Source organism: Phocoena phocoena, chromosome 3 (genome assembly GCF_963924675.1).
Source record: "Phocoena phocoena chromosome 3, mPhoPho1.1, whole genome shotgun sequence".
Taxonomy (NCBI): Eukaryota; Metazoa; Chordata; class Mammalia; order Artiodactyla; family Phocoenidae; genus Phocoena; species Phocoena phocoena.
The window spans coordinates 16,747,964-16,762,821 of NC_089221.1; positions in this window are offsets into that span (position 1 = coordinate 16,747,964).

A 14,858-nucleotide genomic window follows, 5' to 3' on the forward strand; every position below is an offset into this window, starting at 1 on the left:
GCTTCCGATACTAGTCCTCTTGCTTTTGTAACTACTTCCTCTTCTGTAGTAGAATTAATGACACTGTACTGAGTTAAGAGACATGACCTCAAATGCTCATTCTGTAGAAAATATCAGTTTATGAGCATTTTATTCTCTGAGCTTCACATCTCTCATTTATGAATAAAAATTTTTATTGGATTATCTTTAAGCATGTTCAGTGAATTCTTTGAATTTATGATTTAGAAACTGTGTATCACTTAAGACTTTTCTTATGCTGACTTATGTGAACATCACCCAAGATTCAATGATCAGCCATTTATAGCTTATAAGTATAGTCATTCCTTCAAAGGGCTCTGAGTAAGCACCGTTCTCAAAGGAAAATATTGTCATATTCACTCCAAATGTATTGCTTGTAACTTGGGCCTTTGACTGGATTTTCTTTCCAATTCATTCTTAATTTATAAAACTGGGAATCCAAAGAAGCCTAGAGAATGCCTTCTGTTTGCTTTTTTTAAAAAGATTTCTTTGCTCTTTTTCTTGTTTTGAAATTTTCTTTGTAAAAAATACTCTGTCAGCTTCATTTTATGAATGTGTCTTTCCATTCTCCATATGTGTGGGGTTATGTAAGATACTATTTCACAAGTTCAAAAAGCCTAGGATTATAATTGCTACTGACTTCTAAACTTTAGCATTAAATATTACTGGTTGGAATTGACCTGACTTTGCATAGAGCAAACTTAGCTAAAGTAGAAAATGTCAAAAGAAGATAAAGTATGATAGAAAGTTCATATTTTTGGAATGTTTTCATTGTAGATATATAAGGACATCTTGTGTGGAGAAATACGTGTTAATGGTAGTATGATGCCCAGTGCACAGAAGGGGGTCTTCCCAAATGTCAAACCTGTAAATCTACTGGATGAGAAGGCTGTTCTTCATAAGAGGGTGATACATCTTGAAAATGATGTAACTTAACTTTTCCATGGTAAATTATTAAAATCCATCATACTGCCAGGCAGATTTAAATATAAGAAAATTTATATTATATTTGAATTCTGGGGTACATATATAAAGAAAAAGTTACAAATACTGAACAAAAGCTTTTTTTCAGTTTAATAAAAGTAAATTTACTACTATCTATCTGTGTATGTATGCATGTGTGTTTGTATGTATGTATGTGTGTACTTACTACCTACCTTCAGGATGTTGTGTTCTAAAACTTTAAGTTATCCTTTAGGTTGGTGTTTACAGGCACAATAGCTATTGCTGGCAAGATGCATTCTCAGGTATATATCTGACCCTGGGACTATGGTTTCCATCATTTTCAGATCCAATGGTAAATAATATCAGTACCATTCTTTTGTTCTAAGTCTAGTTCTTATTCAATTTCCAATGATACTGGCTTCTAAATTTTGGTTTTACCTTCCTGTTCTCTATTCTCAATTTTACTATTTTTTCCATTAGTGTTTTATTCTTCCTGAATTGATATTTTATCTGATTAATAATTCATTTTACTCTTCTCCATAGGTGCCAACTGGATTAAACAGCTCTTGCTTACAGTCAAAATGCAAATACTCATAAATCACATGAAACTGCAGAGGGCTTCACCTAAATTTGTTGCAAGTTTTATTTCCAGGTTGGCTCTCAAATCAATATTTTTGATTTCAATCTGACCATTTTAGGATATTCTCATAGCCCCAAGATTTGCACATAATCAATTGCATTCACTTAAAACATATATATTTATTATATATTTAAAACATATGTATTTAAAGGTAAAATGTTTTATATTATTTGAAAATGTGGCTCTCTTTAAAATATAATGAAATATCTAAATAACAACATATATAAAACAAGAAGCAGTAACTTTTACATAATGTTTTTCTGTTGGAAATGTAGTTTCACAGAGATGGTGATAAAACCACTACATGTGCAATTATACTCCAATAAAGATGTTAAAACCAACAAACAAAAAACAAAACAAAAAAAACAACACTACATGTGTACTTGTAGGCATTGCTTCCTGACATGGCTCATTCAACTTTGCTTGCCTTAAAAGCCTTATTCTCCAAACTCCATTTAGTAAAACCTATCCTCTGAGGCCTGGACTAAAGGGTGTTTCTTTACAAAGACTCCTCTATTTTGGGAGACAATTTTCTTCGGGTCTTTTGTGTTTCTGCACATTTTCTGAGCAAGAGGCACTGACAGCTTTGTTTCATACTATCTTTTCAAGGATGTCTGTATATCAAACAGACTTGGAAAAAAGAGATACTTCCCTCTCCTTTGGGGGAAGTGGGTAGATTTGTTTTCTGACTGGATTATAAAGATAATGTATTTTTCTAGGAAAAATGTTGGAGAGGTGTGCTAGCAGACCCTTTATAAGACAGGGGATTCAAAAATCAGGGTTCTTTAGCTGTGATCCAAATACACTATATGTATGGCATGTACCTGGCTGCTTCCTTTCCCCCCCATGGCATGTGAGGGGCAAGGGAAACTCACACTGCCTGCTCTGTTGTGGATAATAAAGCCTTTGATCCAGAGTTTTGTGTGTTCTGCCAGCATCTATAAAACTATGGCAACCTAACTTATTAGCTTCACGGTAAGATAAAATCTCAAATTCTTCACTTGAAAGTTTGGATAACATAGTTCAATGTAACTGCTTGCTTCTGTGAATTACTATAACATTTATCTAATTTTTTCTTACTTTTGCAGACCACCATTTTAACTTTTTATATAGGTGCTATTTAATTTTTCTTTGTGTCAGATTTTTTAGTGTTCTCACACTGTGTCTTATGTATTTTCCATTTACTGTATTGGTTTGTGAAGTACCTTTCATATTGTAGCCAATAACTAATTAATTATTTGTTGAATGAAGTAATAAATACATGGGAAATAGACATATTAATTCAGGATTTGTGCAGCAAGAGTGGTGTTAAAATACCAAGTTTCAACTTAGAACATTTAATTTTAAGAATGTGTTACAAAAAAAAAACAACAACCAAAAAAACAACTTTTTAAAAGCATGCTTTGAGGGCTTCCCTGGTGGTGCAGTGGTTGAGAGTCCGTCTGCCGATGCAGGGAACACGGGTTCGTGCCCCGATACGGGAAGATCCCACATGCCGCGGATGCGGCTGGGCCCGTGAGCCATGACCGCTGAGCCTGCGCGTCCGGAGCCTGTGCTCCGCAACGGGAGAGGCCACAACAGTGAGAGGCCCGCGTACCGCAAAAAAAAAAAAAAAAAAAAAAAAAGCATGCTTTGATGTGGTTAACATTATACGTTGTTTTTTACTTAAAAGCCTGTCACAATCAAAGACGTGCAGGTACTGCATAACAAAGTTTCATTTCATCAATCAAATCCTGCTTTCTCACTGTTTGTTTTAACACAGAGGAAATTAAGGAAGCCATTCAAATATTGAGCCAAATATGCATGAGTAAACTTTGCAAATGACATATACTGTATGCCATTATGAGTAATATTTTATTCATATATAGATAGATCAAATACGTATATGAACATTCCTACTATGTTGGCATAGGCATATGTGTGTGTATAAGTGTATTTATATATATATAAAACAGAGACCATTCACACTGTCATTATTCTTGTCTCAAGATACACTTTATTTTTAGATTATTGCTAACATTCTCATGTAGAGCTTTATTTTAATGTTTCATATATTCCTGAAATTATACATAGAAGTAGGAAGAGCAATGTCCTGAAAGGATATGTATACATAAGATGATATTCATAATATTGTTCGATCTGGCTGCAACAGCTAATATCATAGAATTAGTCCCAATTTTCATGTTGCTGATTCTAATCTTCATAATGCCTAGTGGACATTATTCCAAAAATTAGAAAATGAAAATAGAAAAAGAAACTGATGGTATCAAATGTAATATTTCCTTGCTTATCTATTTGTCAGAGTGATGAATATTTCGAATTTCTTCATGTCTTCCAAAAATATTTCTACCTATCACACTATTTTTGTGATTTATGTTCTTGTGTATGTGTGTGTGTGTCTGTATTTCACATGACAGGATTCATAAAATTAATTTTAAAAGGATTATTTGATTTGATTTCAAGTATGAAAAAATACTAAAGGCATCCTACTGGTACAGAGACTCCTAGTGGCCTCATTATCTGATGCCAAACATAAGTCTCTGTACCTCACTCCCCCGGAATAAAGACTACATTTCCTAGCCTCACTTGTAGCTGAGCATGGTCCAATTCCTAAATTCTAGCCAATGGAATACAAGCAGAAGTACTGTCTGTTAACCCTCCAGGAAATTTCCCTAGAAGACTGTTGGCATGTGTCTGACCTATTTTTTCCCCTCCCTCCATCTCGCCACTAGAATCCTGAATGTGATGGCTGGAGCTCCCTTTTGGACCGTGAGAATGAGAGTCATAGCCTGGAGACAGAGGAACAAGCAACTTTATCCCAGAGAACACTGTAGAGCAGAGCTGCCATGTGAGCCCTGGGCTGCCTTTCTGAGCTCAGTTAAGAGAGAAAGTATTTCAGTCTTTGTAAAACCACAGATATTTCATGCTTCTGTTACTCAGAGCTGACCATAACCCTGATTTAACAACCATTGAGCTGAAACAGTATATTCTCCATGACTTTGGAGATGAAGGAGGCTTTGGGAAATAAAATACAGAGGAAGGAAAGGAAGGAAAGGAAAATCAGAATAAAAACATGGAACAATGCTGGATGACAGCTGTTCTAAACTCCAGAGAACTTATTTTTCGTGACAGTCTTCTCTGCAGCTTTTATCACAAATATGAAAATGTGCAGGTCTTGCTTTTCTCCCTCTTTTTCCTCTGAAGTCAGAAGCCATATCTTATGCTATAACTGTGTCAAACCCAGCATGTACCACTACACAATGCAAATAGAAGGGGTGACAACGGTCTCCTTCAATGACTCTCCCTTTGAAATCTACCCTCTAGCTACTTATCACCTCCTCAACCCCCTGCTTGAAATTCCTTCATGTCTTTGCCTCACCTGTGAAGGAGAATACAAACTCACACGAAATTCATGACGTTTCAATATTTCATGCCTTTTTGCTTCCCCTCTCATCCTTGCTGTCTGCCCGCGAAAACCCACGACCCACTCATATTTTATCACACTCACTGTTTCCTGACTAGGCTGCACTCCTGCTAGCCTTTATGCTTCTGTATGCATTGTTTCTTCTAAATGAAAAGCCCATTATTCTGTTTTAATAACCAGCACATCACCAGTTTCCCAAGTGAGTTTTAAGGGACTATCACCCTGTTCCCAAGATCCCCTGTTCTCTCTACTGTCATGACGGAGTTCAGAACTTGCCACCCCAAAATACGCCACCTGGTGTATAGATTTTAAGTTAAAGACACTTGAAAATCATCAGATGCAGAAGGGCACCTCAATCTTACTAAAAGCAGGACATAAAACTTAAATATAGGAGATGTTCTCCTTGTTCTGGAAGGAAAGAAACATTCTCACCAGAGATTGAAAATGGAGACCAAGAGAAATCTGTATAAAGAAACCTTGCTAAATTTATTCATATCTTTTTTCTACCTAATTAAGTGGCCCAAGCCCCTTTGTCTTGTCACTTTTTCACGATTTGCTGCTCTTTGCCCAACTCAGTATGGAAGTGTCTGCCTCAAACTGCCTCTTCAGGTCTTAATTTCCTTAAGAGGGATCCCATGTCACAGAAAACTTATATTAAATAAATCTGTATGCTTTTCTCTTTTTAACTGGTCTTATTCCAGGAGCCCCAGTCAAGCACCTAAAAGGTAAAAGGAAAGATTGCATTTCTTCCCCTATAGTGATATTCATCACATGACCTACACATTTCCTTGTCTGTCTTCCATACTAGACTACAACCTCCTGCCAGAATTTAATTGTCATCTTCATACCCTCAATGATTAGCATAACCTGGTGCAGGCAGTCAAGAGTCAGTTGAATGAACAAACAAAACCAGGTTTGTGCTTCTATCAGTTTTGAGTGTCCTATTTATTAGTCATGTGACCTTAGCTAAATTTTCTCATATGTAAAAGAGGTCTAATAACTCATGAAAGCTCTGTAAGAATTAATCAAAGGTATGGACGCAGTCAAGAGTACCTGGATGACTCAGTCAAAATCTACCGCCACTGCTGGGAAAATAAAGTATGTCTCTTAAAAGCAAGAGTAGCATACTCCTTACATGATACAGTACATGCAACTTGCATGTATTATTGGAATTATTTCCCATGATTCAGATAACAGCAAAGTATTTTAATTATATTTTGGACTTTATATTTTTTTGGAAGGAAATTAAAGTTAAACATTAAGAGACAAGAGTACTTGCATAATGTCTTGATAATGAATATTTAATACTTGTGTGCCTTTTCTTAGAGCTCTGGTTCTCTATTCATATTATGTATGGTGTATGTGTAATTTTAAAACAGTTTCCCATATGTTCTGAAAAACTTTTTGAAAACACACATTTTATAAAGTAACTATATAAATGCTTCAAATTGACGTATACCCAAAAAGATACTTAGTTGCGGGTATAATAAATCTACAATGGAATGGAAAGAATTTAGCTTTTCTCTAGTATATTTTCTTCAACTATTTCCACAGTAAACTGGCTTATCTTTTCCTATAAAAAGTAGGAATATGATCCTCCCTTTTTTGGAATATTTTAGTTTCTTTAACTTATATGAAAGTTTGTTGCTTTAATTAAAATATAATACATAAACATCTTGATTCCAATTTGTAAGAAAATAAAGTGCTAAATTTTTCTAGCATGTCACAAATATGTCAAAGATTGTAAAATATGGAGTCAAACCAACTTTGAATTTAAAACTGTATTCCAGATAGTTTTCCTTAGGAAATGTAAATCTATAGGAGCCATAATATCATTTAACTCTGAGATATTGCACTTTTGAATTTTAATTAATGAGAAAATATGATAAAGTGTCCTGCACAGAAAAAGGCATGTGTGATGTTTTTATATATACATAAAACATTATGTTCAAATGGTCTGATAATTAATAGAACTTTATATTTCTATTCAGGTTCAAATTTACCTTCTACCATTACAATCATACTCTTACCAATACAGGCAACTTTTATATCACATTATAAGCCCATTATACCCTAAGACTATCCCATTATATGCCATCTGCATGGTGAAGACAATCAAACAGATCTGTGCACTGGTGTCACCAGAGATTCACAATCTCCAACCATGAATGATTTTCAGTGTTCCTTTATCCTAGTGCATGCCATAAGCCATGTTGTCTGTACAATTTTTCTAATTATAACCCAATTGTCAATTTTTACAACCTACACAAAGATCAAAAAGACAGATCAAGAAGACACTTTATCATAAGCCATATCCTCTAAAACTCTATACTCCATATGCTTAATAATTACAGTAGTTTGAATGCACAATGCTTGCCCACATACTTTTGGATGCTTTAACAATTTTAGTCCTTAACAATATTATACTCATCCTTCAAACACAAGCACCATTCACTCTATGTCTCCCCAAAGTGAAATCCCCACCACCTCCTCTTCCCTGCACCCACACATAACATACTGAAAACATTTTTTTTCTATAAAAATTTATCCCATTTTTTTGTTTACTCAAACTAGACTATGAATTTTTAAAAACAAGATGGATATCCACTGTCATTTCTCAAATACTTGGAACAGAGTGGGCATAAAGAAATACGCTTGAATGAATTTCTGAATCATCTAATAAGAAACATAAACTTAATTTACTACATAGTTAAAAAATAATGGCCTAAGAGGTCTAAACGGCAATCAAGGTTTTCAATTTAAACTGTTTTTTGATATGGTTTGATAATTCATAGTATACTCAGTAATGCCAATATGAACCAAACTATTGCAGATCCAATACTGCAGGGACGTTTGCTGCCTCTCTGTTTTGTATCCAATAAAATTTTTTAATCAACTTCCAAAACATGCAATTTACTGTACTGTGGCTTTGCAGGACAGCAAGATTTAAAAAATGGAAATGAAGGCAGCCCCTTAAGTAATCAGAGACTGACAAGAGAAATAGAACATATATGAATAGCTTAAATTCCACATTGCTGTAAAAGAATTGTATGCTACATTACAATGTGTAAGTTCATTCTCATATTCTTTATTATTTGATTTTCACAGTAATCCTGTAAGGTAACTAGAAAGTGATAATATATTTAAAAATGTGTGAATAACATGCAAAAGGAGTTGAGATGAGAACAGCATCTTCCATATTTGAAAGACTTAAGGAAGTTTTAGAAGAGGATAACATTTCATGTGGTTTTCAAGGGTTTCACTTAAGGATTTTGATTTCAAATATTAAACTCATTTAATATTCAGCAAAGATTTATTGAACATCTATTATGGGTCAGTCACTGCTCTAATGCTGGAGATGATTAACTAAAAATAGAATGTTCTTGTTATTATGTTAATTATTATATTATGCTTAAAAAGTAAACAAATATACAAATAGTTTTTAGATATAAATATATACTATGGAAGGAAAACCAAGTGAAAACCAACCTGTTGTTTTAAAGGCGAGTGAATTTAGGGAAGTTCGAAATGAGTGCTCAGAAAGAAGGTTTCCCCTGTGGGCCTGATATTTGAGAATAGGCCTGAATCACAAAAAAATAAATGTAGATGTAAGGGAAAGTCACTCCACGCCGAGAAAACAGTGAACTTCAAGGTCCTTAGTTCAAGATGAGCTTACAATGAACAAAAAAGTGCAACCCAGCTGTGCTCAAATGTAGTGGAGCTGAGACTGGGAAGAGGTGAGCTACAGCATCAGAGACTGACAGAAGGAAGAGCACTAAGGGCTTCTGAGATAATGACATTTTTATTTTTTATTCATTTTTTTAAGCTTTCTGAGGCAGTGTAGCCCTGTCATTTAGAACACGTGGTTTATTATATTAATGTAAAACACACATACATGAGCTCTCCCTTTTATCAAATCTTAACTATATAGTATTGTTCCTATAAGTACGTTGTGGTACAGATTTCTAGAATTTTCCATCCTTCATGACTGAAATCTTATTGAACAACAGCTCTCCATTTCCCCCTCCCCAAGCCCCTGGCGACCACCATTCTTTTTTTTTTTTTTTTTTTTTTTTAATGAGTCTGATTACTTTAAATACCTTATATAACAAGAAGAGGTTGTTTCCACCTCTTGGCTATTGTGAATAATGCTGCAATCAACACGGAAATGCAGATATCTCTTTCAGATCCTGTTTCCATTTCCTTTGGATATATACCCAGAAATGAGATTGCTGGATCATACGGTGGTTCTATTTTTAATTTTTTTGAAAAACCTCCATATTGTTCTCAATAGCAGCTGGACCATTTTACATGCCCACTGGTTCATAACGGGCCTCTTTTTCCACATCTTTGCCAACACTGGTTATTTCTTGTCATTTTGATAAGAGGCATTCAAACAGGTGTGAGGTGATATCTCACTGTTGTTCTGATTTGCATTTCTCTGATGAGTAAGGATGTTGAGTACCTTTTAATGTGCCTGTTGACCATCTGTATGTCTTCTTTGGAAAAATGCCTATTCAGATCCTCTGCCCAGTTTTTTAATTGAATTTTTGCTTTGTTTTGTTTTTTTTGTTAGAATTGTATGCTTTTAAAAATATATTTTGGATATTAACCCTTTATCAGATATACGATTTACAAATATTTTTACTCATACCATACATTACCTTTTCATTTTGTTGGAAGCTGTTCAGAAGCTTTTTAGCCTGATGCAGTCCCACTTGTTTATTTTTACTTTTGTTGCCTTTATTTATGGTGTCATATCCACAAAAGTCCTTGCCAAGACTGATGTCAAGGAGTTTATCCTCTATGTTTTCTTCTAGGAGTTTTGTAGTTTAAGGTCTTACATTTAGGTCTTTAAGACATTTTGAGTTGATATTTTATATGGTGCAAGACTGAGATCCAAGTTCATTCTTTCCATGTGGATATTCAGTTTTCCCAGCACAATTTGTTAAAGAGACTACCTTCTCTCCATTGCATATTTTTGGCACACTTGAAGATCACTTGTGTTTATTTCTGCATTCTCAATTCTGTTTAATGTCTGTTTTTATGCAAGGACTATGCTGTTTTGATTAGTACTGCTTTGTAACATTTTGAAATCAGGAAGTGTGATACCTCCAGCTTTGTTCTCTCTCAAGATTGTTTTGGTTATCAGAATTCTTTCTGGTTTCGTATGAATTTTAGAATTTTTTTTCCATTTATGTAAAAATAATGTCATTTGGTAGCAGTTGCATTGAATCTATAGATTGCTTTGGATGCTATGGACGTTGTAACAATATTAAGTCTTCCAACACATGAACATGGCATATCTTTCTGATTTGTGTCTAATTTTCTTTCAGTAGTGTTTTATAGTTTTCAGCGTAGAAGTCTTTCATATTCTTGGTAAAATTTATTCCTAAGTATTTTATTCCTTTTGATATTATTGTAAATGAGACTGTTTTCTTAATTTCCTTTCCAGATTGCTGCTTGTAAGCCTACAGCAATGCAACACAACTGATTTTTGTAGGTTGATTTTGTATTCATCAACTGTTGAATTTGTTTGTTAGTTCTAACAGGATTATTTTTGTGAGGGGTTTGTGTTTTGCTTTTTGTTTTTTTGTTTTTTTTTGGTGGAATCTTTAGGTTTTTCTATACATAAAATCATGTCACCTGTGATTAGAGATAATTTTATATTTTCCTTTACTATTTGGGCACCTTTTTCTTTTTCTTGCCTAATTACTCTGACTAGGACTTCCAGTACTGTTGAATAGACGTGTTGAGAGTGGACATTATTGTGGGTCGGGTCAACATTCCAAGACAGAAGACAGAGGCCATTCTCTTGAAAGTGCCCTAAAAAATTTAGAGCAATAGACATATGGTCCAGTCTTTTCTGTCCTTCCTCAGGGAGAAGCCAACAGCTTAGAGTTTCCTCCCAATTGCATGGTGCTCTTCCAGGAGGAGGGATTATGGTGAAAGAGCGCCACAAATTTTCCTACTGACTTTGATATGTCTTGTTTCACACTTGCTTGGAGTGCAGAAGCCTTGCAACCAGTTTCTGAATTTCTCATAATGGGGAGTTTTTCTGTGTATTGTTGTTGAATCAATGTCTACATGGGAAGGAGGAGGATCTGGAGCTTAATATCCTGCCATCTTGCTGACATTGCTCAGGACATTTGACTTTCGGCTAATTGAAATGAGAAGATACTGGAGGGGCTTCCCTGGTGGTGCAGTGGTTGAGAATCTGCCTGCCAATGTAGGGGACACGGGTTCGAGCCCTGGTCTGGGAAGATCCCACATGCCGCGGAGCAACTAGGCCCGTGAGCCACAACTACTGAGCCTGCGTGTCTGGAGCCTGTGCTCCACAACATGAGAGGTCGCGATAGTGAGAGGCCCGTGCACTGCCATGAAGAGTGGCCCCCACTTGCCGCAACTAGAGAAAGCCCTCGCACACAAACGAAGACCCAACACAGCCAAAAATAATAAATAAATAAATAAATAAAAGTAGATACTGGAATATTTTGAGGAGTGTATAACATAAACTGATTTAAAAGAACACTTTACCATTCATAGGGAGAATGGAATATGGGGAAACCAACAGGATTAAATAAAGAAAGAGTTTGAAGCCTACTTCAGAAGCTCAGGTTAAAGATGATAGTAGCTTCCTCAGAGAACTAAAAATAGAATTACCATATGATCCAGCAATCCCACTCCTGGACATATATCCAGACAAAGCTATAATTCAAAAAGATACATGCACCCCTATGTTCACAGCAGCATTATTCACAACAGCCAAGACACGGAAACAACCTAAATGTCCATCAACAGATGAATGGTAAAGAAGATGTGGTACATATATATAATAGAATACTACTCAGTCACAAAAATGAAGGAAATAATGCCACTTGCAGCAACATGGATGCAACTAGAGATTATCATACTAAGTGAAGTAAGTCAGAAGGTGAAAGACAAATACCACATGATATCACTTATATGTGGAATCTAAAATATGACACAAATTAACCTATCCATGAAACAGAATCATGGACATAGAGAACAGACTCGTGGTTGCCAAGGGGGAGGAGGTTGAGGAGAGATGGAGAGGGAGGTTGGTGTTAGCAGATGTAAGCTTTTATATATAGAATGGATAAACAAGGTCCTACTGTATAGCACAGAGAACTATATTCAATATCCTGTGATAAACCATAATAGAAAAGAATATATAAAAAAGAATATATATATGTATAACTGAATCACTTTGTTGTACAGCAGTAATTAACACAATATTGTAAATAAACTATTCTTCAATTTTAATAAAAAAGAAGAAAATTAATTAATTAAACTAAAATACTCCCTTAAAAAAATAAGTTGATAGTAGCTAAGAATAAGTTACTAGCAAAGGGGGCATAAAGATAGATAGATAAGCTAAGACTATGTGTTAGACTATATAATTGTTGGATTAGAATATAAAATTCAAAAAGAATTAAAAGGGGTAGAGAGTAACAAAGTAGGAATGAAGACTTTTGTCTTTAAACTTAGTATCGGCTACCTATGAGGCATCTAAAAGATGTCAAGGGGGCAGCCAACTAAACTAGTATGTAGCTCAGTGGAGAGATCAGGACTAAAGGTATTAGCATAAGAGTCAGCAGGATACTAAGGTAAGTTAAAGTCACGGGGTAATAAAGTCATGTTGGAAGAAATTAAAGTAGGTAAGGGTGCAGGGCATAGGGCTCAGTACTGGGCATTCAACGTTGAGAGTTAAAAGCAGAAGATCAATAGCCTGTATAAAAAATAGGAGAAATATGCAGTGTGATGGCAGTGGTGGTAGGGGGCAAGTGGCATACCACAGAAGCCTAGAGAATAAAGTATTTTAGAGGGGAAGAATTACACAACCAATTAAAACAGTATCTTTTAAACAAGACCCAGAGACCATCAGCCTACCTTAACATCGAATTTATGTTAATATAGTTATAGAACGAAGTACAGAAATTAGCATGTTAAACATGGATACTACATGCTATATAATGAGCTATATGTTAAAGCCATTACCTTATTTAACTAAATTGTTTCATGATCATTTTCTACTTGAAGATACTAAGACTCACAACATCTAAATAGCTTTCTTGAGAGATGAGATTTGAAGCCAGTTCTATTTGAGTTCAATGTCTTTCTCTAACACTGGATTTAAATAGACATAGGGTTGAATCACTATGCTTGTCTTTTTGCCGTTGGTCCTTGAGATGAGAATTATTTGATATTTCAAAGCTTCAGTTCCCTGGCTGTTGAATGAGTATGATAGTAGTACCTATCCCATAAGTTGTAGTTAGTATTATATGAGTCAAGTGAAGATAAAGCATTGAGAACACTTTCTAATGCATAATAAGCCCTTGAAATGTGTCAGTCAGTAATGTTATAATTTTTTGTTATATAGATATCCCATTTAAGCATTTGACTCATATTTATTTTTATTACATGTCACTTTTTCTATCCACAAAATTTAAATATAAAGATAAGGAGGACCTTTTCTTTTTTATATCTAAATACTAGCCTAAAATTAAAAAGTAAATGTGTGCACTCTGACACTCAACTACACATAATGTTTAGGATAAATGTGAGTTTTCTCACATATTACCATTATCTATATTTCTACCAACTTAGAAAAATGAAAGTCATACGTATTCAAATGTCTTCTAATAGCTTCAATAAGATAAGGAGCTTATGGTTTAAATGAGTCTGATTCTCCTCTCTTTGCAAATGAGGATAAACTCGAGGAAGAAATTCTACATAGGTGGGTTTTTCTTTAATGGTAGGAAAATTTTCTTTTGAGATGATTTATGGTAAATAAAAACTACACAGGGAAATTGTAGAAGACTTTCATCATCTATATTGTTATTAGTTTCTCAGACCTATAAAAGGAAAACTAACCCTAAAATTTTCAAGGCATTACTAAATTTTGATATATTAATAGAATGAGATACATTAAATATTTGCTTTTTGAGGGAGCTTAGAAAGTTAAGGGTTTGGGTTTCCTTGGTGGAGCAGTGGTTGAGAGTCCGCCTGCCGATGCATGGGACACGGGCTCGTGCCCCGGTCCGGGAAGATCCCACGAGCCGCGGAGCAGCTGGGCCCGTGAGCCATGGCTGCTGAGCTTGCGGGTCCAGAGCCTGTGCTCCGCAACGGGAGAGGACACAACAGTGAGAGGCCTGCGTACCACAAAAAAAAAAAAAAAAAAAAAAAAAAAAAGAAAGTAAAGGGTTTTATTTTTACGTTCTGAAATCTCAGAGTTCTTATTTGCAATTTGGTGTTCATATCCCTACTTATTGCATTTTCCTGTATATGCTATTTTATAGCTTTTAGCAATTAGAGAATTAAGCAGGTAATATGTTTGCATAATAAAATCATTCAAGAGACTGAATATAAGGAAGGGTCTCCTGTAATAAAGTCCCTGTGGATACTCCAGTGAATTCTTGTTGGCAGCTAAAGTATAACTTTGTTGAACTATGGTGAAAACAAAACAACAAAACTGTAAAATGTCCTCCAGAGTATTACTAGATAACTTGCTGATATGTTTACATGTGGAATTTACCACATTGTTAATATCAAAATAATTGCTATCTTGTGGTCCCATAAAAATAAAGCCTTTTTAACTGATATATCTTTATTGGGAATACTTAGAAGGCATTTATATCCATGTTCCAAATAATTAAAAGTATATTCTCTATGTCTAGATTTTTATCCTGGAGGCATTTATTATGATGATGATTTTATTATTTCCTCTTATTATAAAAGTGTTACCTCCTCAAGGTATGAAAATAAAGAAATAAAAACAATACAATTGGGTATAAAGAGAAAAGCAAA